Genomic DNA, 26,274 nt, shown 5'->3' with positions numbered 1-26,274 from the left:
CTTTGCTATAAAGCTCAGCCAATCGCTACTGCCTGACGGCAATATCCCATACCTTGATGGTTATTTTCGACTAGAAAGGGAACTAACACACTCAGTGCACAGTCCAGGCCACGCCCCCCTGATAACACAAGCAATGAGAACTAACACACTCAGAGCACAGTCCAGGCCACGCCCCCCTGATAACACAAGCAATGAGAACTAACACACTCAGAGCACAGTCCAGGCCACGCCCACCTGATAACACAAGCAATGAGAACTAACACACTCAGTGCACAGTCCAGGCCACGCCCCCCTGATAACACAAGCAATGAGAACTAACACACTCAGTGCACAGTCCAGGCCACGCCCCCCTGATAACACAAGCAATGAGAACTAACACACTCAGAGCACAGTCCAGGCCACGCCCCCCTGATAACACAAGCAATGAGAACTAACACACTCAGTGCACAGTCCAGGCCACGCCCCCTGAAAACACAAGCAATGAGAACTAACACACTCAGTGCACAGTCCAGGCCACGCCCCCCTGATTGTTTTGCAAACTCCAATTTTCAATACATGTTTCATAGCTTACATGACAAAACCGAGTGTCACCAAGTAGATAATATAGAGTCCATGTAAGAAAGGTTCTTAGAAGCACCTAAAAAGGTCTCCCCACAGCGGCAAAGCAAGGTTCTAACGAGAGCCTTTACTTCTAGAGTGTAGGCATCATTCAAAGAACGGTGGAGGATCCTGCTCGCTACTGCGTATGCGCAAATGCTCTACGTTTCGGAAAAAAATAACACTATGTAACACAATTTTTGTTCCTGGGTAGTAAGTGTTATTTCCTAATTGCTTATGCCTCAAAAGTATAGAAAATGGCTATTATTCCCCACAAACTTTGCTTTTGTGACCAGGACAGTGATATTTTGAAATTGACCTATTTTCCAGAACTTTCCAGATAGATTCAGTGCTGAGTAAACTTGGAGTAACTTCTAGAACTTTCTAGAACTTTCCAGTAATATAAATAGTAGTATAAATACAGGGGCCTTAAGCCCACCAGTTCAGTTTAGTTCCAGCTGCCTAAGTGGATACATATCTGCATTTTTCTGAGATGGCATCAAGGTCATAGGAGACTTCAAAATGGTGGCATTCCTGATGGGTCTCCAAGGCGGTTTTACCAAGTTTCCCTGCTATCTTTGCCTTTGGGACAGCAAGGACACCAAGGCGCACTACCACAGGCGGGACTGGCCACAGCGGACCGAGTTCTCTGTGGGGAGGAACAACGTCAAGTGGGAGCCACTGGTGGACCCCCGGAAGGTGCTGATGCCACCACTGTACATCAGATTGGGCCTTATGAAACAATTTGTCAGAGCTCTAGATAAGGAGTCGGCAGCCTTCAAGTACCTTCAAGACTTCTTCCCTAAGCTGTCTGAGGCAAAGGTCAAAGCCGACGTCTTCGTCGGACCACAGATAAAGAAGATCCTGGAGTGCAATGAATTCCCCAAGAAGCTCACTAGTAAGGAGAAAGCGGCTTGGAACAGCTTTGTCGCAGTGGTTCGGGGCTTCCTGGTGCAATCACAAGGCCGAAAACTATGTGGAGCTGGTTGAGACTCTGGTGAAGAACTATGGCACAATGGGCTGTAGGATGTCCCTCAAAGTCCATATCCTTGATGCTCATCTTGATAAATTCAAGGAGAACATGGGAGCGTACTCGGAGGAGCAAGGCGAGCGCTTCCACCAGGATATACTGGACTTTGAACGCCCCTACCAAGGACAGTATAACGAGAACATGATGGGAGACTACATTTGGGAGCTGATTCGTGAAAGTGATTTACAGTATAATCGTAAATCTCGAAAGACTACTCACTTCTAAATCTTTTGTAGTCATTTTTGTATTACTTTAGTATAAATACATGTTAATTTGGATTCATATGTTGTTTTTTTCTGACTTTATGTGAACGAAAAGACACAAATTCGCCTGTTTTCTCATTGGAAATAGGTAAATTTCAAAATATCACTGTCCTGGTCACAAAAGCAAAGTTTGTGGGGAATAATAGCCATTTTCTATACTTTTGAGGCCTAAGCAATTAGGAAATAACACTTACTACCCAGGAACAAAAATTGTGTTACATAGTGAATACATCTATTTGTGTTAATTCCGTATGAGTTCAGATACCATTTAACATGTTGATGATATTAGTTTGAAAATAAGTTAATTACATTACATTATTTTAGTTCTGCTATATCTTGTAACAATTGTAAGTCGCCCTGGATAAGGGCGTCTGCTAAGAAAATAAATAATGGTGGTACACATTGGTGGGCAGCAGTGTAGAGTAGTGGTTAGGGCTCTGGACTCTTGACCGAAGGGTCGTGGGTTCAATCCCAGGTGGGGGACACTGCTGCTGTACCCTTGAGCAAGGTACTTTACCTAGATTGCTACAGTAAAAACCCAACTGTATAAATGGGGAATTGTATGCAAAAATAATGTGATATATTGTAACAATTGTAAGTCGCCCTGGATAAAGGCGTCTGATAAGAAATAAATAATAATAATAATAATAATACACATACCAAAACTTGGCCAGTAGAATGTCAGAAAGTGGTACACTGTCAGATTTTGGTACAGATGCAATAAAGATCTGATGGGTGTTTTCTTATTGTCAAACATTAATTATGCACTATTTTTTTGCAAACTTAAACTGGAAACAGACAACGAATTTCTCTAAAAATAATAAAATAAATTCACGACGAACAAGACAAAATGAAAAGTCCACCGCAAAGTTGCAGAAGTAAAAAATGAACAAGACCCAATGTCTTGCATATGATAACTATTTGCATACTGTTTTCTTAATGGTGGGAACATATGATAAAATAAATTTTAAATGATTTAAAAGACCGAAAACAGCATAACCTACCAGATTTGAATCAGCGCTTCTGGCAGAAGTTTAGGCATGCGCGATCAAGCGCAGTGACTGCCTACCACTTTGTACCGCGTAACTGAAAATGACACTACCCCGTTAGTACCTACGGGTATACTTTTTGTAAATACACCAACAACTTAATGTTTTGATATTAAAACAGTAACATAACAAGACTTAAAAGCAACAATGCACGAGTGGAAAGGAACGTAGAACTATTTTGTATCAGTTTTGCTTGGCAAGTTATAGAACGGCGTCTTGTGTAATACAAGGGCGGTAATAAAAAGCAGGCTATAGTGTAATGGGAAGCGCTTAATGCCTCTGGATTATATAATAACATGTAGTCCGAGGGATGCTTTTCTATTGTGTTGTATTTATTTTTCTGAAACATAAATAATAATAATAATAATATTAATAATAATAATAATAATAATAATAATAATAATAATAATAATAATAATAAATGAATGTCAGATTTCAGTCACCGATTAGTTTACACTGATCCAATTGTTTAGTTACGGATGCAGTTATATTATTCATTTAAATAAAGTAATTGATGAGAAGAAAACTCCATTATAACAACTACAGTTGTTCACACAGAAGTTGCTTATACCGTTGGAGTAGAAAACGAATTCTAGCTGGGTAAAATGCATTGCATATGTACAGGACTGTAGAAAGCACAGTATCTTATATGAAGAAAGGGATGCGCTGTTGCAAGGGGGACAGTTTGCGCGCGCTTAGAACAAGAGAGATGTACAGGATAATAATCTGTTGAATACAGCACTCGAATTCGCATCTTCACTAAATCTAAAATACCTGATAACTCACGCCTCAGTCTTACTGCAGACTGAACCGAGCCCTGTCTGCTCCCATCCCGCTCGCTACTGCGTATGCGCAAATGTTCTACGTTTCGGGGAAAAAAAATAATCCATGTAGGCTACCCAGTTGAATTTATCAGAATTGTAATTGGATTATCTTTTCCAACTCATGTAAACACAGGTCAGTTTTCCGAATAGGCTCTACATTCGTTTTCTAAAGACTTGATCTCATGTAACCGAATGCGTGTCCGTGTATGATTGTTTGATTACCCAGCCAGGTTTAACACGTTAATTAATTCCGGGGAGTATAAAGGTGCTGGCTACGCGCTTATCGGTATGCAGCTGCAGTGTTTGATTCTGAACTGAAGAGTTTACAATGGGGACGCGCAGTGTTCAGACAGCGCTTTCGCTCGCTTTGATTTTACTTGTGCAGCTCCACGGAGCGTTTGGATGGATCTGGTCGGATCAGCCGGTTTATAACCCAGTGCTGTTTACCGCGCCGAGAGCGGTATTTCAGCCGATTCCCACCCCTCTCTCCGTGCAGAGAGCTGACCTGTCGCTGTTGAATTCGGTCACCCTGGACTGCAGGAAAGACGCCATGGTCATGACGGTGAACCGGGACTTGTTTGGGATCGGCTACCTGGTGAGCAGCGCCGACTTGAGCGTGGGGTCTGCGGGCTGCTCGGCCACCTCCTCCGACAGCGTCGCCAACACGGTTTTGTTCAGCATCCAGCTCCAGGACTGCGGCAGCACTTTCCAGGTAACCTTGCGTTTCGATGTCATTTGTAACTGCAGTAGCCAACGTAAACTAAGTGTGTAGCCCAGTTTTCCTTATTGCTTGCACTTCAGTGTGAAGTTCTCCCGTACAGTAGTGCGCACATTTACAACACCAAGATTTGTATTGGCTGTATGTACCAGTCTCCATGATTACAGGTTGTGAGAATTTACGTTTCCGGTCAGTAATAGGTCATATAAAGTGCGTGTGAAAATGTTGGACCTCTTTGTGCTATAATTAAGCATCTTAAACAACTTCTAAAGTCTCATGCAGGTTAACATTTGGGTATGTGTTCATTTTTTTTATTACTTAAAATGAATTGTATGTGTGGCGTATTCAATTAAATTAGACTATTTTTGCTTCTTGGTGATTTCCTGAAGAATTCCAGTTGAAGTGGTTTTGATGTCATCTGCACAACAGAAGCAATGGGGTGTTCATACATGTGCACACTACTATATAGAACTACAGGTTCAGTTCTATCTTGAACCTGGAGAGTATGTTTAACCTTTTCAAGGGACATGTTCCACAAATCTAAGTGATGCTTACTTTCTCTTTGAACAAAACTTAAATGTGTTCTGAAGGTTGGAGCTGGCCATCAATGTTCAGCTTCCTCCTTTAATACTAGAGTTGCACTTAAATGTAATAACAAAACTGTTTGAACTGCCCCATTCCTTGTGTACCTTAAGGGGTTAAAGCACAAGACCACTTCACTTTTATGTTTTTCACAAATTAACGGGTTTCCCAACTTTCCCTAGGTATTCCCAGACTTCCTGAGCTACACAAACCATCTCTATTACAAGCCTGCCAACGTTGGCATCATCACCAGGGTCAATATGGCTGATATTCTCCTTGAATGCCGATACCCGAGGTACTGTACCAAGCAAACAGGGACCTGAGGGGCTGTATCTGAACTTCACACTAAATCACTTTGCTGCTGGTCACTCGCTTGTACCAGGGTTCTCAAGTCTCTGCTGCTGTAATATAAGATTTTGACTCCATTCTATTGAAGCCAACATTTCTTGTATTCCTGTGTTATCTTAAATAGGATGCCAGTGATGCATGATATCCCTTACAAGGATGTGGTTATTTTTCAGAAGGTGGAATGTCAGTAGCAGCCCCATAAAACCAACCTGGGTGCCCTTCACTTCAACAGCCTCTACAGAGCAAATCCTGGACTTCTCCTTGCTGCTCATGAATGGTATGAAGGAAAGGGGTTTAATCAGAACAGTCTGTCTTTGAACATTTAAGACCAGTTTCCCTTGTATTGGATGCTGGAGTTTAATATTCAAATGGTCTTTTAACCTCCCCTCCCATCATTTTATAATTGAGGGATGCTGTGTGACTTCCAACCCTATAGGGCTGGATGGTTAATATTTTCAGCTATTGATTAATGTATGGATATTTATGGGCTGAATAAATGTGTTTCTTGTAATCTATCAAATGTTAAACTTGAGCAGCAAGACCGCTGCCAGTTCAAGCCACAGCACATGAATATAAATACACCCATTGTAATTGCTGTGAAATAGTCTTTAAAGATTAGTTTTATTAGAGGATATTTATCTTCAGAAGTGCCATGAAATGTATTAATACAACAAAATTGGTAACTTTGCCTGGAAGCATTAGTTTTCTTCACTTGTGTGGCGGATCTGCCATTGAGTCAAACTAGCTTTTTGTGTGTTTTGTCTATAGTTTGATACTATTGGTGGAATATACAGAGTTGCACATCGCTGCTTGTATGACAGTTTATTAAAATAAACCGCCTATCCTTTTAAAAGGTAGCTCTTTATAACTACCCTTTATACACAGTCATGGGAACATCTTTTCCCCACGCAGTGCATAGGCTGCAGTATAGTACTCGTTTCGTTTACTATGGCTTTGAAATAAACATGTTTAGGTGATACTGCAAGCTTGCCATATTCTTACAATTCCATGTAATATGTACAAAAAACTTCCCATTCTACAGTTAGTGTTATTTTAAAAACAATATTTGTTGAAAGCCAGTCATGCTTTACCAGTGTACAAATGATTATCAAAATGAAACCATGATGTGAAGTTAAAAGCATCGGTAGATCCTGTTGTATGCGTCGGTTCAGTGCTGCTTCATTGGGTTATGGACGATAAATTGTTGCAAAAAAAGGTATTGTGACTTGCCCCTATCCCGGGGTGTCCAATCTCAGTCCTGGAGAACCATTCCACTCCAGGTTTAACATGTAAAATGATATAAGCTACGTCTGCGTGGCGGTTTAAACTATTTAGAACAGGGCTGGAATGAAGACCAGGACTGGAAGGGTCAACGTTGGACACTCCTGCCCTATCCTCATTTCATGTGTGTTCACACATTGTATTGAATAGTCTGCCTTAACTGAAGACAAGTATACTTTCCCCTTTTTCCAGAAAGTCTGTTCTGAAGTACATGGAGCAGAAGTGGCTGAAGTTGGGCCCTCTACTGGTCTTTGTTCTAAACTATGTAATTAAACCTTTTATCTAGACCCGGAAGTAGTTTGTCCATTTAAACCGGGATGGGCAAGGCCCTCCAAGACTGATTGGACACCCCTGGCATGGAGGGTTCATGCAGCTGTTTGTTGCCAGTGCACGATTCCTCTGCCAGTTAACTGGAGTGGTCCTGTAGTAAGGATTTGGTAGTGCTTTCTTTCCTGTAGTTTCTTGTATGGTATGTTTTAATGCTGGTCTCTGTTTTCAATGCGTCGCCTTGCTTCCTGTTCCAGATAACTGGAGTGGTCCCAGAGTCTCCAATGTCATCTACCTGGGTGACGTCCTTCACGTCGAGGCTTCTGTTGCAGTCGACAACCACGTGCCGCTGAGGCTCTACGTCGACAGCTGCATCGCGACCCTGAGCAACAACAAGGACTCTGAGCCCAGATACGCCGTCGTGGACAAGCTTGGGTGAGAAATGGAGTTACTTCAAACATACCGGCTCTTGCTGCACTCTGCTTTATTGAACTTGTTTGAATGCTGTGTGTGTTTGGAGGTGTAACCCTCTCCTCATGCCTGTCTCTCCCAGCTGCTTGATGGATAGCAAGTCTCCAGACTCCTCCTCTTTATTCATTAGACCTGCTCTGAACAAGCTGCGCTTTGACATCGCTGCTTTCAAGTTCCAGGGGGATTCCAGGAGCATGGTAAGGCTTGGCTAGACCTAACTTTGTCTTGTCAAAGTGTACTATAATGACCAGTGTGCTTTTCTGGTGCATTGATTTGCTGTGGTGTTTGACTGCATTCCCATTGTGACGCCTTCCCCTTTTGTTTGAGATCTACATGACTTGCACACTGAGAGCAGTCAATGCTGACAAACCAGCTGATGCCTCCAACAAGGCCTGCTCCTACCAGAAGCAAACCTACAGGTAAGCTCTTGCAGTGGAAGAGTGATCAGATCCTCTGCTGAACAGACTAGCCTTTAAATCCAGACCCTGCCCCCTTATTCCACCATGCTATTGTTTGATTGGCTCTAACAGACCCAGTTCTGATGAGCACCTGTGGGATGAATTTTGCCATTACAAATTGCAGTCCTGGCCACCCCATATTTGGTGATGGTTCTTCTAATATTATATGCAAGGCTTTTTGTTCACACTGTGTGGGGTTTTTTTTTTTTTTTTTTTTTCTCTCCTGCCGTGCCTCCCTTTTTCAGGTGGGTCTCCGAGGACGGCTCCTCTGCAGTGTGTGGGTGCTGTGACGCTGGCTCCTGTTCTGGGACACCCCGGTTCCTCACAGACCCTCTTCCTCCCAGGCAGGGAAGGAGCTACAGGATTCCTGCTGAGATCAACCAGCCCAACTGGAGTGGAAAATGGCTGCAGAAGAGAGCAGCTCCTCTTGATCCAGGTACTGTCTGAACCCCCAGCCTGGTCGAGGCCTCTTCATAGGACTGGAACTTTATCCAAGCTGTATAAATACTGTCACTTGGGCACTCCAATTAATTTAGTCTTGAAAGAGTTCTAACCAATGCTTCCAATTCAACTGGTTGTCATTAACATTAGCGACTGACCTTTGCAGTAGGGCAATTGGTCTGATTTTGCAGCTAGATCATTTGTAAGGTTTTTAAAGGCATGAAGGGATCAGGAAGCAGCAACAACTTATTTTATTCTTTCAGATCTACATGTGCCAAAGCATTTCTAACCTAATTTTTTCTTTCAGTGGAGTTTGCCCTTGTGCTCCCCTTCAATGCAGTTGCATTGTGGAGTAGCTCAATCACCAGAGCATTACTTGGCTTCAGCAATGACACTAACTTTGCCCTCCTGTCTCCCGCTCTGTAGCTGGCCAGGACCCCCGAGAGCATGTAAAGGAGATCACCATCGGCCCCCTGACCGTGGTTCATGTAGTCCGAGACCATGCTGTCGTGCTCAGTAAGGAGTCTCTGTACCACCCCCTGCCGCTTGTGGAAGAAGTGCAGGGTAGGTGCTGCTCTCAATGTTAATGAGCTGTGAACCATCTTGCTGTCAATGGAGGGATTATCCTGCTTTATGTATTGATCTAAAGAGTATAACAGTTGTCAGTCTTTCAAAAGACTTGGTTTTAGTACTTGTAGCCTGTATTGTCATCTACTGTTGCATTACTCCTGTAAGTGGTGTATACACCAGGCTATAGCTGGTTCAGCATCAGGCCGGAGTGTTGACCAATCCCAATGTAACCCCCCCCATGTGTTTCTGTGCATGAGTGAGTAAATGGTGCTGCTCTCTGCAGAGTTGCTACTCCTGAGTCTTCAATGGGTGTAGCTTCCCTCCCGCGCTGTCCTGTTAACCCTCGTCTCTCCTGTCTCAGACTCTGGCTCCTCTGTCCCTGTGCTGGCAGTCTCTGCTGTGGCTCTGGCTCTCTCCTGTGCTGTCCTGTTGGCTGTGTTCCTGAAGAGGCGCTCCCAGTCTAGTGACAAACTGCTCGCTGTGTCTTCATGATGTGTTTGAATAATAAAAGCCTTGTCAAAGTTAATGGAGTTGCTTGGTGGAGTGTGTTTGTTTTTTTTTTTGTTTTTTTTTTTTTAATAGGGGGGTGTTTCATTTGAAGATGCAAGTCCTTTCACCCAAACGTCACAAAGTGACATCTCCTCTAATACATGCAATGTATCTAGAATTGTGGCACTATTCTCTGTGCTAGATCTTTTTGAGTCCTTGAATCAGTGGGAGGATGTAACTGAATATTCAACTGGCATATTAAATTGAACACTGACTGCATCAAAATGCTTTAAATTATACACTAAACTCCTTATTTGCATTTCCTGAAACCAACACTTTTTTTTTTTTTGAACTTCAATGGTTACTGTACTGCCCTGTTTACTCACAGTACTCTGTGTTATGTAAGGGTTGCCTTGGCTTCATGCACTCTTCAGAACTCTGATCATTCCTTATACAGGTGGAGTGTTTTTAAGGCAGCCCTACTTGCTCAAAGGCACGTGTTCTCAAACCAAGGAAGAGAAATCCAGTGCTGCAGGAGACTAGCAAGAAGTGTTGCAGCCAAATCCAGCCTGTGTTTTAACCCTTGGATTTTCTCTTCATTTTAAACACCAACTCTAGATTTTTCTACTTGTTTGCTTCTCCTTGGAAATGGATCATAACTTTTGTCACTGTCTAATTGTACCATATAGTTTGCTATCTATTGTAAGCATTATAAAATGGATACAATGTCTTTTTTCAAAGTATGGCAGGGTCACTCAAGTTCAAATGGTTTTAAATATGTAGTCCTTAAATATTACACACTATAGTGCTGAATTTCAAAATACTAGAATTCTGTGACAAGTGTTTTGACTACATGTCTGTTTCAATGTCTTGTATTGAACAAGACTTCTAGTTGTAATGTTTGTCCTTCAAATTTAATTCCATGTAGGTGCTGGACCAATTTTTATAGTGTGGGTGCTTGAAGCCATTGAGCAAAACCATTGATTACCACTACTTGCCTGAAAGAAAAATGCTTTCTGATCCTAGCTAGTGCCGTTTGTGTTCCTTCTAGGAGAAGGTGCTTTTGAAGTGGTGATTGTCAAATGTTTCACTGCTTTTGTTTAGGTGGTGTTTGTAATTTACAGAAAACACCTAGAGATCTGTCACTTTCAGGTTTCTGTGGCTATTTAAACACACCAGATAAATATACCAGGACAGTAATAAACAGCTTTTAACTGTGTGGGGTGGGGGGCTTGTGAGGAAACAGAAGCTGATTATTATTTATTGCCGATTTGTAACACAGGTTTTTTCCTTTTTAGAAGAAAACTCTGATAGTATATCATGCTCCATTGTCTTTAAAGATAAAGCCATTTTAATAGTATGCAAGAAACCTATAGAAGTGTGCTTTTAATCTCTTTATCTGCATGTCTTAAAGTTGTTTTGTAGCCTATATTGCTGCCCTCACCGTCCACACAGGTTTCAAAGGGGGAGCATTGGGAATATAAACTATCTGGGTGTCAGCACTGTCTGATTTTGTAATGGAGGACACACAGGAGGCTAAATTATGGAAGCATGTAGTAAATTATAAAACTGAACACGATAATGGGACACCACAAGTTTAAGATACAAAAAAGGTTTTGTTGTCTTTATATCTCAACACTTAATTGGGAAGTGGAATTTTGTCAATTGTAAGTCATTTGCATTAATTTGCCACTAGAGGGAGACTAACCACAATGAATACCCCAGAAACCTCTGAACTGCAGAGTGTCCGTGTGAGTTCCTTGGCATCAGAAATGCTACTTTTAATAAAGAAGCTGTCTGCCAGCATGAACTGCCTCTCCCGTGTAACCAGTGCTGAATCACTGTTTAACTGACTGCTTGACCCATATTAAAAACACACACTGATGGTCTATCAGTTACACGTTGTAATTGTATTTGTCCTATTTATATTCGAAACACAAAAACATGTCCTAGATATGTATAAAGAATATTCTTTAGGCTATGTTTACGTCATTTACATTCCGTATAATATAGCAAAGAAAAACATGTGTTCTAACTGCACACATATGTTTTATGTAAATGTATATTCATTATAGGAATGCTGTAGCTAACAGAATAGTTCTATACATTTTCAACATTCACAAACAGTTTGATATAAATGTGTCCCAGGTCTTTATTGGCAGGAGAGCGAGTGTCCTACTGGGGAAAGGGACCTGGTGCTTGCCTCACTTCCCTGCTATTGGGTACATTTCCTGTTAAACCTTGTCTATGTACCCAAGCAACTTGGCTTGGGTCTGAAACATCACAGTTCTCTGAACTCTTCTTTTCTTTTTGTTGGTTAGATTGTTGATATATTTTCTGTTTCGTCCTGGTGACTTTTTAAAGATGATTAAAGAGCTCTAGAACATGTCTTCTCTCTAAGCAGAGCCCTGCAACACCCTGCCCCTAGTGGATGTATGAAATATCACAGTTATACTACAGAGGAGTGCTTTCAACTTTTGAGTAAAATAGTATACAAAGTGATTCTAAACAACAACAACAATACATAACTGTGACAGAGTGCAATCAGGGTGCAGCATTGTTGGGTGGGCTTGATCCACAGCAATGCTTCAGTAAACTACAGCATTCATCCTGCCTTTCAGAGTAATCAAGGGACTCGGGATATACCTGGGCAAATCCAATCAGGTAGACAGGTCCTAATAAAGTCGCCAGGCAATCTTGTTTTTTTTGATTACTCAAATTGCTGCTAAGCTGGTCACAATGTTCAGCTAGTATGCTAATTAGTATTAGCATTCAACTGTTGCTACCGTCAACAGAGAATTAACAAGGTATGAAAACATGACAGCTGATCTGCACCCATCAAATTTTATTATCTTCAATACAAAACATTATCAAAGTATGATATACAGTACTTTAACTATCTATCAATTGTTAGACCTACAACAATTACCAAAATACTGTATTACATTTTCACAACACATGGGATTCACTCTACATGGGAACTATATTGATTTATTATTATTATTTTTATTACACCGTGTAACAATTATTATTATTATTTTTTTTTTTGGTTCCTGGGTAGTAAGTGTTATTTCCTAATTGCTTATGCCTCAAAAGTATAGAAAATGGCTATTATTCCCCACAAACTTTGCTTTTGTGACCAGGACAGTGATATTTTGAAATTGACCTATTTTCCAGAACATTCCAGATAGATTCAGTGCTGAGTAAACTTGGAGTAACTTCTAGAACTTTCCAGTAATATAAATAGTAGTATAAATACAGGGGCCTTAAGCCCACCAGTTCAGTTTAGTTCCAGCTGCCTAAGTGGATACATATCTGCATTTTTCTGAGATGGCATCAAGAGGCTGCAAGCATCCGGCAGACGCATTTTGCTATGTCTGCGGCCAATTTATCAAGACAAGAGCGAAAAAGTACTCCGTGGAAGCATCTGCTAAGATTTGTGTGAGGCCTACAAGGCACATTTTGGCATGCCTGTCGGGGATCAAGACAAACCCTGGGCACCTCATTTCACCTGCGAGCACTGCAAAAAAACTCTGGAAGGTAAGATGGACAATTGTTGTTTGGAATTTTATGTTATACAATTTGTTAAAATTTTTAAAATTGTAAAAGTTTTTAATTTTAAAATGTTTTACAATTTTCAATGTTACTGAAAAAATATATCATATATGAAAAATGTTGCGAGAATCTCTTACACATTAGTCATGGGTGAAATAAATGTATTTTTGTAGGATGGTACAGAGGGGAAAAGACAGCCATGAAGTTCGCTATCCCAAGAATTTGGCGGGAACCCACTGACCACTCAAGCAACTGCTACTTCTGCATGGTGGACTCTTCCAAACGTCGGACTGGCAAGAATGCACCTGCTATCACGTATCAGGACCTTCCTTCATCCATCGCCCCGGTGCCACACTGCCATGAGCTCCCTGTACCCACTCCTCCGGAGAGAGAGCAGCCGTCTTTAGAAGAGAGCAGCAAGTCAGAGAGCGAGGAAGACGTTGTAGATCCAGATGACAATTTCAGAGGTGGAGCTGAGGAGAGAAACCCATACTACCCCAACCAAAAAGACCTCAACGATTTGATTAGAGATAAGAACATAAGAACATAAGAAAGTTTACAAACGAGAGGCCATTCAGCCCATCTTGCTCGTTTGGTTGTTAGTAGCTTATTGATCCCAGAATCTCATCAAGCAGCTTCTTGAAGGATCCCAGGGTGTCAGCTTCAACAACATTACTGGGGAGTTGGTTCCAGACCCTCACAATTCTCTGTGTAAAAAAGTGCCTCCTATTTTCTGTTCTGAATGCCCCTTTATCTAATCTCCATTTATGACCCCTGGTCCTTTTTTCTTTTTTCAAGTCAAAGAAGTCCCCCGGGTTGACATTGTCTATACCTTTTAGGATTTTGAATGTTTGAATCAGATCGCCGCGTAGTCTTCTTTGTTCAAGACTGAATAGATTCAATTCTTTTAGCCTGTCTGCATACGACATGCCTTTTAAACCTGGGATAATTCTGGTTGCTCTTCTTTGCACTCTTTCTAGAGCAGCAATATCCTTTTTGTAACGAGGTGACCAGAACTGAACACAATATTCTAGATGAGGTCTTACTAATGCATTGTAGAGTTTTAACATTACTTCCCTTGATTTAAATTCAACACTTCTCACAATATATCCAAGCATCTTGTTAGTCTTTTTTTATAGCTTCCCCACATTGTCTAGATGAAGACATTTCTGAGTCAACATAAACTCCTAGGTCTTTTTCATAGTTCCCTTCTTCAATTTCACTATCTCCCATATGATATTTATAATGCACATTTTTACTGCCCGCATGCAATACTTTACACTTTTCTCTATTAAATTTCATTTGCCATGTGTCTGCCCAATTTTGAATGCTGTCTAGATCATTTTGAATGACCTTTGCTGCTTCAACAGTGTCTGCCACTCCTCCTATTTTTGTGTCGTCTGCAAATTTAACGAGTTTGCTTACTATATCAGAGTCTAAATCATTAATGTAGATTAGGAATAGCAGAGGACCTAATACTGATCCCTGTGGTACACCACTGGTTACCTCACTCCATTTTGAGGTTTCTCCTCTAATCAGTACTTTCTGTTTTCTACCTGTTAACCACTCCCTAATCCATGTGCATGCATTTCCTTGAATCCCTACTGCGTTCAGTTTGAGAATTAATCTTTTATGCGGGACTTTGTCAAAAGCTTTCTGGAAATCTAAATAAACCATGTCGTATGCTTTGCAGTTATCCATTTTCAATGTTGCATCCTCAAAAAAGTCAAGCAGGTTAGTTAGACATGATCTCCCTTTCCTAAAACCATGCTGGCTGTCTCCCAGGATATTGTTACCATATAAGTAATTTTCCATTTTGGATCTTATTATAGTTTCCATAAGTTTACATATAATAGAAGTCAGGCTTATTGGTCTGTAGTTACCTGGTTCGGTTTTGTCTCCCTTTTTGTGGATTGGTATTACATTTGCTATTTTCCAGTCTGTTGGTACAACCCCTGTGTCAAGAGACTGTTGCATGATCTTGGTTAGCGGTTTGTAAATAACTTCTTTCATTTCTTTGAGTACTATTGGGAGGATCTCATCCGGCCCAGGGGATTTGTTTATTTTAAGAGCTCCTAGTCCCTTTAACACTTCTGCCTCTGTTATGCTAAAGTTATTTAAAACTGGATAGGAACAGGTCGACATGTGGGGCATGTGGTCCGTGTCCTCCTTTGTAAAAACCTGTGAAAAGTAATCATTTAATATATTTGCTATTTTTTTTTCTTCATCTATGATTTTGCCATTTGTGTCTCTTAGACATTTAACCTCCTCTTTGAATGTTCTCTTGCTGTTATAATATTGGAAAAACATTTTGGAATTGGTTTTAGCCCCCTTAGCAATATTGATTTCTATCTCTCTCTTGGCCTTTCTAACTTCCTTTTTGACTTGTGTTTGCAGTTCCAAGTACTCTTTCTGTGTGCTTTGTTTTTGGTCCCTTTTAAACGCTCTGTAAAGTGCCTTTTTTCACTTAATATTTTTTTTAATTGATCTATTAAACCATTTTGGCCATTTTGTTTTAGATTTAGATTTGTCTACTTTTGGGATGTAATTGTTTTGTGCCTCTAGTACTACATTTTTAAAAAACAGCCACCCTTTTTCTGTGGATGTTTTCTCTATTTTACTCCAATCTACTTCTGTTAGTCTCTGTTTCATACCTTTGTAGTTTGCTTTTCTAAAATTGTAAACCTTAGCTTTAGTCATTACTTTTGGGGTTTTAAAAAATATTTCAAATGAGACCATGTTATGGTCTGAGTTTGCCAATGGCTCTCTGACCTCTGTTTTAGTTATTCTGTCTTCATTATTTGAAAAGACTAAGTCAAGGCATGCCTCCCCTCTAGTCGGTGCCTTGACAAATTGCGTTAGGAAGCAGTCATTTGTCATTTCCACCATTTCAATTTCGTCCGTCGTGCCCCCCATTGGGTTTTCCCATTTTATACAGGGGAAGTTGAAATCCCCCATTAGTATGGCTTCTCCTTTTCTACACGCATTTCGAATGTCATTGTATAACAGATTATTTTGCTCAGCGTCTGAATTTGGCGGTCTATAGCATGCTCCTATTATTATGCCCTTTGAATTTGTGTCCATTATTCTGACCCATATTGATTCTGCATTGTTTTCTTTGTCCTGATTTAACACCTGGGCTTCAAGGCTATTTCTTATGTATAGCGCTACCCCTCCGCCTCTTCTGTCCTGCCTGTCTTTCCTATACAGTGTGTACCCACTAATATTATATTCGTCTCCATCACTCTCAGACAACCAAGTTTCTGTAACACCTATCACGTCGTAGTTACTTGTTAGTGCAGTAGCTTCAAGTTCTAACATTTTGTTTCTGAGACTTCTAGCATTAAGTCCAATGCCGAACTTTTGACGTCTAGGCTCAAGCAGTGGAACTTGTTGGATGAAAGTGTGCAAGTTGCAGATCAGAGGAAGCGTCACCAACCTTTTTCCAGCTTCTTCACCCGTCAAGATGGGCTCTGCTTCTGCCACAATGTGACCAGTCTGTTCGAGGCAATCGGAATCGCCTGTAACCAGAATGAGTGGCGCCTCTTCATTGACAGCTCATCCAGAAACCTCAAAGCCATGCTGCTCCATAATGGTAACAAGTACCCGTCTCTTCCCCTGGCTCACTCGGTGCACCTCAAAGAGGATTACAACAGCATCAAGACCTTGCTGGATGCCTTGAAGTATGATGAGTACGGCTGGGAGGTCATAGGAGACTTCAAAATGGTGGCATTCCTGATGGGTCTCCAAGGCGGTTTTACCAAGTTTCCCTGCTATCTTTGCCTTTGGGACAGCAGGGACACCAAGGCGCACTACCACAGGCGGGACTGGCCACAGCGGACCGAGTTCTCTGTGGGGAGGAACAACGTCAAGTGGGAGGACCCCCAGAAGGTGCTGATGCCACCACTGCACATCAAATTGGGCCTTATGAAACAATTTGTCAGAGCTCTAGATAAGGAGTCGGCAGCCTTCAAGTACCTTCAACACCTCTTCCCTAAGCTGTCTGATGCAAAGCTCAATGCCGGCGTCTTCGTCGGACCACAGATAAAGAAGATCCTGGAGTGCAATGAATTCCCCAAGAAGCTCACTAGTAAGGAGAAAGCGGCTTGGAACAGCTTTGTCGCAGTGTTTCGGGGCTTCCTGGTGCAATCACAAGGCCGAAAACCATGTGGAGCTGGTTGAGACTCTGGTGAAGAACTACGGCACAATGGGCTGGAGGATGTCCCTCAAAGTCCATATCCTTGATGCTCATCTTGATAAATTCAAGGAGAACATGGGAGCGGACTCGGAGGAGCAAGGCGAGCGCTTCCACCAGGATATACTGGACTTTGAACGCTGCTACCAAGGACAGTATAACGAGAACATGATGGGTGACTACATTTGGGAGCTGATTCGTGAAAGTGATTTACAGTATAATCGTAAATCTCGAAAAACTACTCACTTCTAAATCTTTTGTAGTCATTTTTGTATTACTTTAGTATAAATACATGTTAATTTGGATTCATATGTTGTTTTTTTCTGACTTTATGTGAACGAAAAGACACAAATTTGCCCATTTTCTCATTGGAAATAGGTAAATTTCAAAATATCACTGCCCTGGTCACAAAAGCAAAGTTTGTGGGGAATAATAGCCATTTTCTATGCTTTTGAGGCCTAAGCAATTAGGAAATAACACTTACTACCCAGGAACAAAAATTGTGTTACATAGTGAATACATCTATTTGTGTTAGTTCCGTATGAGTTCCGATACCATTTATCATGTTGATGATATTAGTTTGAAAATAAGCCATGTTAATTACATTACATTATTTTAGTTCTGCTATATCTTGTAACAATTGTAAGTCGCCCTGGATAAGGGCGTCTGCGAAGAAAATAAATAATGGTGGTACACGTACCAAAACTTGGCCAGTGGAATGTCAGAAAGTGGTACACTGTCAGATTTTGGTACAGATGCAATAAAGATCTGATGGGTGTTTTCTTATTGTCAGACATTAATTATGCACTATTTTTTTGCAAACTTAAACTGGAAACAGACAACGAATTTCTCTAAAAAGAATAAAATAAATTCACGACGAACAAGACAAAATGAAAAGTCCACCGCAAAGTTGCAGAAGTAAAAAATGAACAAGACCCAATGTCTTGCATATGATAACTATTTGCATACTGTTTTCTTATTGGTGGGAACATATGATAAAATAAATTTTAAAAGATTTAAAAGAGCAAAAACAGCATAACCTACCAGATTTGAATCAGCGCTTCTGGCAGAAGTTTAGGCATGCGCGATCAAGCGCAGTGACTGCCTACCACTTTGTACCGCGTAACTGAAAATAACACTATCCCGTTAGTCCCTCCGGGTATACTTTTTGTAAATACACCAACAACTTAATGTTTTGATATTAAAACAGTAACATAACAAGACTTAAAAGCAACAATGCACGAGTGGAAGGAAACGTAGAACTATTTTGTATCAGTTTTGCTTGGCAAGTTATAGAACGGCGTCTTGTGTAATACAAGGGCGGTAATAAAAAGCAGGCTATAGTGTAATGGGAAGCGCTTAATGCCTCTGGATTATATAATAACATGTAGTCCGAGGGATGCTTTTCTATTGTGTTGTATTTATTTTTCTGAAACATAAATAATAATAATAATAATAATAATAATAATAATAATAATAATAATAATAATAATAAATGAATGTCAGATTTCAGTCACCGATTAGTTTACACTGATCCAATTGTTTAGTTACGGATGCAGTTATATTATTCATTTAAATAAAGTAATTGATGAGAAGAAAACTCCATTATAACAACTACAGTTGTTCACACAGAAGTTGCTTATACCGTTGGAGTAGAAAACGAATTCTAGCTGGGTAAAATGCATTGCATATGTACAGGACTGTAGAAAGCACAGTATCTTATATGAAGAAAGGGATGCGCTGTTGCAAGGGGGACAGTTTGCGCGCGCTTAGAACAAGAGAGATGTACAGGATAATAATCTGTTGAATACAGCACTCGAATTCGCATCTTCACTAAATCTAAAATACCTGATAACTCACGCCTCAGTCTTACTGCAGACTGAACCGAGCCCTGTCTGCTCCCATCCCGCTCGCTACTGCGTATGCGCAAATGTTCTACGTTTCTGGGAAAAAAAATAATCCATGTAGGCTACCCAGTTGAATTTATCAGAATTGTAATTGGATTATCTTTTCCAACTCATGTAAACACAGGTCAGTTTTCCGAATAGGCTCTACATTCGTTTTCTAAAGACTTGATCTCATGTAACCGAATGCGTGTCCGTGTATGATTGTTTGATTACCCAGCCAGGTTTAACACGTTAATTAATTCCGGGGAGTATAAAGGTGCTGGCTACGCGCTTATCGGTATGCAGCTGCAGTGTTTGATTCTGAACTGAAGAGTTTACAATGGGGACGCGCAGTGTTCAGACAGCGCTTTCGCTCGCTTTGATTTTACTTGTGCAGCTCCACGGAGCGTTTGGATGGATCTGGTCGGATCAGCCGGTTTATAACCCAGTGCTGTTTACCGCGCCGAGAGCGGTATTTCAGCCGATTCCCACCCCTCTCTCCGTGCAGAGAGCTGACCTGTCGCTGTTGAATTCGGTCACCCTGGACTGCAGGAAAGACGCCATGGTCATGACGGTGAACCGGGACTTGTTTGGGATCGGCTACCTGGTGAGCAGCGCCGACTTGAGCGTGGGGTCTGCGGGCTGCTCGGCCACCTCCTCCGACAGCGTCGCCAACACGGTTTTGTTCAGCATCCAGCTCCAGGACTGCGGCAGCACTTTCCAGGTAACCTTGCGTTTCGATGTCATTTGTAACTGCAGTAGCCAACGTAAACTAAGTGTGTAGCCCAGTTTTCCTTATTGCTTGCACTTCAGTGTGAAGTTCACCCGTACAGTAGTGCGCACATTTACAACACCAAGATTTGTATTGGCTGTATGTACCAGTCTCCATGATTACAGGTTGTGAGAATTTACGTTTCCGGTCAGTAATAGGTCATATAAAGTGCGTGTGAAAATGTTGGACCTCTTTGTGCTATAATTAAGCATCTTAAACAACTTCTAAAGTCTCATGCAGGTTAACATTTGGGTATGTGTTCATTTTTTTTATTACTTAAAATGAATTGTATGTGTGGCGTATTCAATTAAATTAGACTATTTTTGCTTCTTGGTGATTTCCTGAAGAATTCCAGTTGAAGTGGTTTTGATGTCATCTGCACAACAGAAGCAATGGGGTGTTCATACATGTGCACACTACTATATAGAACTACAGGTTCAGTTCTATCTTGAACCTGGAGAGTATGTTTAACCTTTTCAAGGGACATGTTCCACAAATCTAAGTGATGCTTACTTTCTCTTTGAACAAAACTTAAATGTGTTCTGAAGGTTGGAGCTGGCCATCAATGTTCAGCTTCCTCCTTTAATACTAGAGTTGCACTTAAATGTAATAACAAAACTGTTTGAACTGCCCCATTCCTTGTGTACCTTAAGGGGTTAAAGCACAAGACCACTTCACTTTTATGTTTTTCACAAATTAACGGGTTTCCCAACTTTCCCTAGGTATTCCCAGACTTCCTGAGCTACACAAACCATCTCTATTACAAGCCTGCCAACGTTGGCATCATCACCAGGGTCAATATGGCTGATATTCTCCTTGAATGCCGATACCCGAGGTACTGTACCAAGCAAACAGGGACCTGAGGGGCTGTATCTGAACTTCACACTAAATCACTTTGCTGCTGGTCACTCGCTTGTACCAGGGTTCTCAAGTCTCTGCTGCTGTAATATAAGATTTTGACTCCATTCTATTGAAGCCAACATTTCTTGTATTCCTGTGTTATCTTAAATAGGATGCCAGTGATGCATGATATCCCTTACAAGGATGTGGTTATTTTTCAGAAGGTGGAATGTCAGTAGCAGCCCCATAAAACCAACCTGGGTGCCCTTCACTTCAACAGCCTCTACAGAGCAAATCCTGGACTTCTCCTTGCTGCTCATGAATGGTATGAAGGAAAGGGGTTTAATCAGAACAGTCTGTCTTTGAACATTTAAGACCAGTTTCCCTTGTATTGGATGCTGGAGTTTAATATTCAAATGGTCTTTTAACCTCCCCTCCCATCATTTTATAATTGAGGGATGCTGTGTGACTTCCAACCCTATAGGGCTGGATGGTTAATATTTTCAGCTATTGATTAATGTATGGATATTTATGGGCTGAATAAATGTGTTTCTTGTAATCTATCAAATGTTAAACTTGAGCAGCAAGACCGCTGCCAGTTCAAGCCACAGCACATGAATATAAATACACCCATTGTAATTGCTGTGAAATAGTCTTTAAAGATTAGTTTTATTAGAGGATATTTATCTTCAGAAGTGCCATGAAATGTATTAATACAACAAAATTGGTAACTTTGCCTGGAAGCATTAGTTTTCTTCACTTGTGTGGCGGATCTGCCATTGAGTCAAACTAGCTTTTTGTGTGTTTTGTCTATAGTTTGATACTATTGGTGGAATATACAGAGTTGCACATCGCTGCTTGTATGACAGTTTATTAAAATAAACCGCCTATCCTTTTAAAAGGTAGCTCTTTATAACTACCCTTTATACACAGTCATGGGAACATCTTTTCCCCACGCAGTGCATAGGCTGCAGTATAGTACTCGTTTCGTTTACTATGGCTTTGAAATAAACATGTTTAGGTGATACTGCAAGCTTGCCATATTCTTACAATTCCATGTAATATGTACAAAAAACTTCCCATTCTACAGTTAGTGTTATTTTAAAAACAATATTTGTTGAAAGCCAGTCATGCTTTACCAGTGTACAAATGATTATCAAAATGAAACCATGATGTGAAGTTAAAAGCATCGGTAGATCCTGTTGTATGCGTCGGTTCAGTGCTGCTTCATTGGGTTATGGACGATAAATTGTTGCAAAAAAAGGTATTGTGACTTGCCCCTATCCCGGGGTGTCCAATCTCAGTCCTGGAGAACCATTCCACTCCAGGTTTAACATGTAAAATGATATAAGCTACGTCTGCGTGGCGGTTTAAACTATTTAGAACAGGGCTGGAATGAAGACCAGGACTGGAAGGGTCAACGTTGGACACTCCTGCCCTATCCTCATTTCATGTGTGTTCACACATTGTATTGAATAGTCTGCCTTAACTGAAGACAAGTATACTTTCCCCTTTTTCCAGAAAGTCTGTTCTGAAGTACATGGAGCAGAAGTGGCTGAAGTTGGGCCCTCTACTGGTCTTTGTTCTAAACTATGTAATTAAACCTTTTATCTAGACCCGGAAGTAGTTTGTCCATTTAAACCGGGATGGGCAAGGCCCTCCAAGACTGATTGGACACCCCTGGCATGGAGGGTTCATGCAGCTGTTTGTTGCCAGTGCACGATTCCTCTGCCAGTTAACTGGAGTGGTCTTGTAGTAAGGATTTGGTAGTGCTTTCTTTCCTGTAGTTTCTTGTATGGTATGTTTTAATGCTGGTCTCTGTTTTCAATGCGTCGCCTTGCTTCCTGTTCCAGATAACTGGAGTGGTCCCAGAGTCTCCAATGTCATCTACCTGGGTGACGTCCTTCACGTCGAGGCTTCTGTTGCAGTCGACAACCACGTGCCGCTGAGGCTCTACGTCGACAGCTGCATCGCGACCCTGAGCAACAACAAGGACTCTGAGCCCAGATACGCCGTCGTGGACAAGCTTGGGTGAGAAATGGAGTTACTTCAAACATACCGGCTCTTGCTGCACTCTGCTTTATTGAACTTGTTTGAATGCTGTGTGTGTTTGGAGGTGTAACCCTCTCCTCATGCCTGTCTCTCCCAGCTGCTTGATGGATAGCAAGTCTCCAGACTCCTCCTCTTTATTCATTAGACCTGCTCTGAACAAGCTGCGCTTTGACATCGCTGCTTTCAAGTTCCAGGGGGATTCCAGGAGCATGGTAAGGCTTGGCTAGACCTAACTTTGTCTTGTCAAAGTGTACTATAATGACCAGTGTGCTTTTCTGGTGCATTGATTTGCTGTGGTGTTTGACTGCATTCCCATTGTGACGCCTTCCCCTTTTGTTTGAGATCTACATGACTTGCACACTGAGAGCAGTCAATGCTGACAAACCAGCTGATGCCTCCAACAAGGCCTGCTCCTACCAGAAGCAAACCTACAGGTAAGCTCTTGCAGTGGAAGAGTGATCAGATCCTCTGCTGAACAGACTAGCCTTTAAATCCAGACCCTGCCCCCTTATTCCACCATGCTATTGTTTGATTGGCTCTAACAGACCCAGTTCTGATGAGCACCTGTGGGATGAATTTTGCCATTACAAATTGCAGTCCTGGCCACCCCATATTTGGTGATGGTTCTTCTAATATTATATGCAAGGCTTTTTGTTCACACTGTGTGGGGTTTTTTTTTTTTTTTTTTTTCTCTCCTGCCGTGCCTCCCTTTTTCAGGTGGGTCTCCGAGGACGGCTCCTCTGCAGTGTGTGGGTGCTGTGACGCTGGCTCCTGTTCTGGGACACCCCGGTTCCTCACAGACCCTCTTCCTCCCAGGCAGGGAAGGAGCTACAGGATTCCTGCTGAGATCAACCAGCCCAACTGGAGTGGAAAATGGCTGCAGAAGAGAGCAGCTCCTCTTGATCCAGGTACTGTCTGAACCCCCAGCCTGGTCGAGGCCTCTTCATAGGACTGGAACTTTATCCAAGCTGTATAAATACTGTCACTTGGGCACTCCAATTAATTTAGTCTTGAAAGAGTTCTAACCAATGCTTCCAATTCAACTGGTTGTCATTAACATTAGCGACTGACCTTTGCAGTAGGGCAATTGGTCTGATTTTGCAGCTAGATCATTTGTAAGGTTTTTAAAGGCATGAAGGGATCAGGAAGCAGCAACAACTTATTTTATTCTTTCAGATCTACATGTGCCAAAGCATTTCTAACCTAATTTTTTCTTTCAGTGGAGTTTGCCCTTGTGCTCCCCTTCAATGCAGTTGCATTGTGGAGTAGCTCAATCACCAGAGCATTACTTGGCTTCAGCAATGACACTAACTTTGCCCTCCTGTCTCCCGCTCTGTAGCTGGCCAGGACCCCCGAGAGCATGTAAAGGAGATCACCATCGGCCCCCTGACCGTGGTTCATGTAGTCCGAGACCATGCTGTCGTGCTCAGTAAGGAGTCTCTGTACCACCCCCTGCCGCTTGTGGAAGAAGTGCAGGGTAGGTGCTGCTCTCAATGTTAATGAGCTGTGAACCATCTTGCTGTCAATGGAGGGATTATCCTGCTTTATGTATTGATCTAAAGAGTATAACAGTTGTCAGTCTTTCAAAAGACTTGGTTTTAGTACTTGTAGCCTGTATTGTCATCTACTGTTGCATTACTCCTGTAAGTGGTGTATACACCAGGCTATAGCTGGTTCAGCATCAGGCCGGAGTGTTGACCAATCCCAATGTAACCCCCCCCATGTGTTTCTGTGCATGAGTGAGTAAATGGTGCTGCTCTCTGCAGAGTTGCTACTCCTGAGTCTTCAATGGGTGTAGCTTCCCTCCCGCGCTGTCCTGTTAACCCTCGTCTCTCCTGTCTCAGACTCTGGCTCCTCTGTCCCTGTGCTGGCAGTCTCTGCTGTGGCTCTGGCTCTCTCCTGTGCTGTCCTGTTGGCTGTGTTCCTGAAGAGGTGCTCCCAGTCTAGTGACAAACTGCTCGCTGTGTCTTCATGATGTGTTTGAATAATAAAAGCCTTGTCAAAGTTAATGGAGTTGCTTGGTGGAGTGTGTTTGTTTTTTTTTTTTGTTTTTTTTTTTTTAATAGGGGGGTGTTTCATTTGAAGATGCAAGTCCTTTCACCCAAACGTCACAAAGTGACATCTCCTCTAATACATGCAATGTATCTAGAATTGTGGCACTATTCTCTGTGCTAGATCTTTTTGAGTCCTTGAATCAGTGGGAGGATGTAACTGAATATTCAACTGGCATATTAAATTGAACACTGACTGCATCAAAATGCTTTAAATTATACACTAAACTCCTTATTTGCATTTCCTGAAACCAACACTTTTTTTTTTTTTGAACTTCAATGGTTACTGTACTGCCCTGTTTACTCACAGTACTCTGTGTTATGTAAGGGTTGCCTTGGCTTCATGCACTCTTCAGAACTCTGATCATTCCTTATACAGGTGGAGTGTTTTTAAGGCAGCCCTACTTGCTCAAAGGCACGTGTTCTCAAACCAAGGAAGAGAAATCCAGTGCTGCAGGAGACTAGCAAGAAGTGTTGCAGCCAAATCCAGCCTGTGTTTTAACCCTTGGATTTTCTCTTCATTTTAAACACCAACTCTAGATTTTTCTACTTGTTTGCTTCTCCTTGGAAATGGATCATAACTTTTGTCACTGTCTAATTGTACCATATAGTTTGCTATCTATTGTAAGCATTATAAAATGGATACAATGTCTTTTTTCAAAGTATGGCAGGGTCACTCAAGTTCAAATGGTTTTAAATATGTAGTCCTTAAATATTACACACTATAGTGCTGAATTTCAAAATACTAGAATTCTGTGACAAGTGTTTTGACTACATGTCTGTTTCAATGTCTTGTATTGAACAAGACTTCTAGTTGTAATGTTTGTCCTTCAAATTTAATTCCATGTAGGTGCTGGACCAATTTTTATAGTGTGGGTGCTTGAAGCCATTGAGCAAAACCATTGATTACCACTACTTGCCTGAAAGAAAAATGCTTTCTGATCCTAGCTAGTGCCGTTTGTGTTCCTTCTAGGAGAAGGTGCTTTTGAAGTGGTGATTGTCAAATGTTTCACTGCTTTTGTTTAGGTGGTGTTTGTAATTTACAGAAAACACCTAGAGATCTGTCACTTTCAGGTTTCTGTGGCTATTTAAACACACCAGATAAATATACCAGGACAGTAATAAACAGCTTTTAACTGTGTGGGGTGGGGGGCTTGTGAGGAAACAGAAGCTGATTATTATTTATTGCCGATTTGTAACACAGGTTTTTTCCTTTTTAGAAGAAAACTCTGATAGTATATCATGCTCCATTGTCTTTAAAGATAAAGCCATTTTAATAGTATGCAAGAAACCTATAGAAGTGTGCTTTTAATCTCTTTATCTGCATGTCTTAAAGTTGTTTTGTAGCCTATATTGCTGCCCTCACCGTCCACACAGGTTTCAAAGGGGGAGCATTGGGAATATAAACTATCTGGGTGTCAGCACTGTCTGATTTTGTAATGGAGGACACACAGGAGGCTAAATTATGGAAGCATGTAGTAAATTATAAAACTGAACACGATAATGGGACACCACAAGTTTAAGATACAAAAAAG

The 26,274-nt window shown here is 41.4% G+C and overlaps 2 pseudogenes; both read left to right on the top strand.

Annotated features, from left to right (window-relative positions):
- Window positions 1–4,045: 4,045 nt before the first annotated feature.
- Window positions 4,046–9,425, top strand: LOC117434450 (zona pellucida sperm-binding protein 3-like; annotated as a pseudogene).
- A 9,895-nt stretch (window positions 9,426–19,320) lies between these two features.
- On the top strand, window positions 19,321–24,697 carry LOC117427137 (zona pellucida sperm-binding protein 3-like; annotated as a pseudogene).
- Window positions 24,698–26,274: the final 1,577 nt, after the last annotated feature.

The sequence above is a fragment of the Acipenser ruthenus genome, chromosome 29 (genome assembly GCF_902713425.1).
Source record: "Acipenser ruthenus chromosome 29, fAciRut3.2 maternal haplotype, whole genome shotgun sequence".
In the NCBI taxonomy this organism is placed as follows: Eukaryota; Metazoa; Chordata; class Actinopteri; order Acipenseriformes; family Acipenseridae; genus Acipenser; species Acipenser ruthenus.
This window is presented reverse-complemented; position numbering and strand designations above follow the sequence as displayed.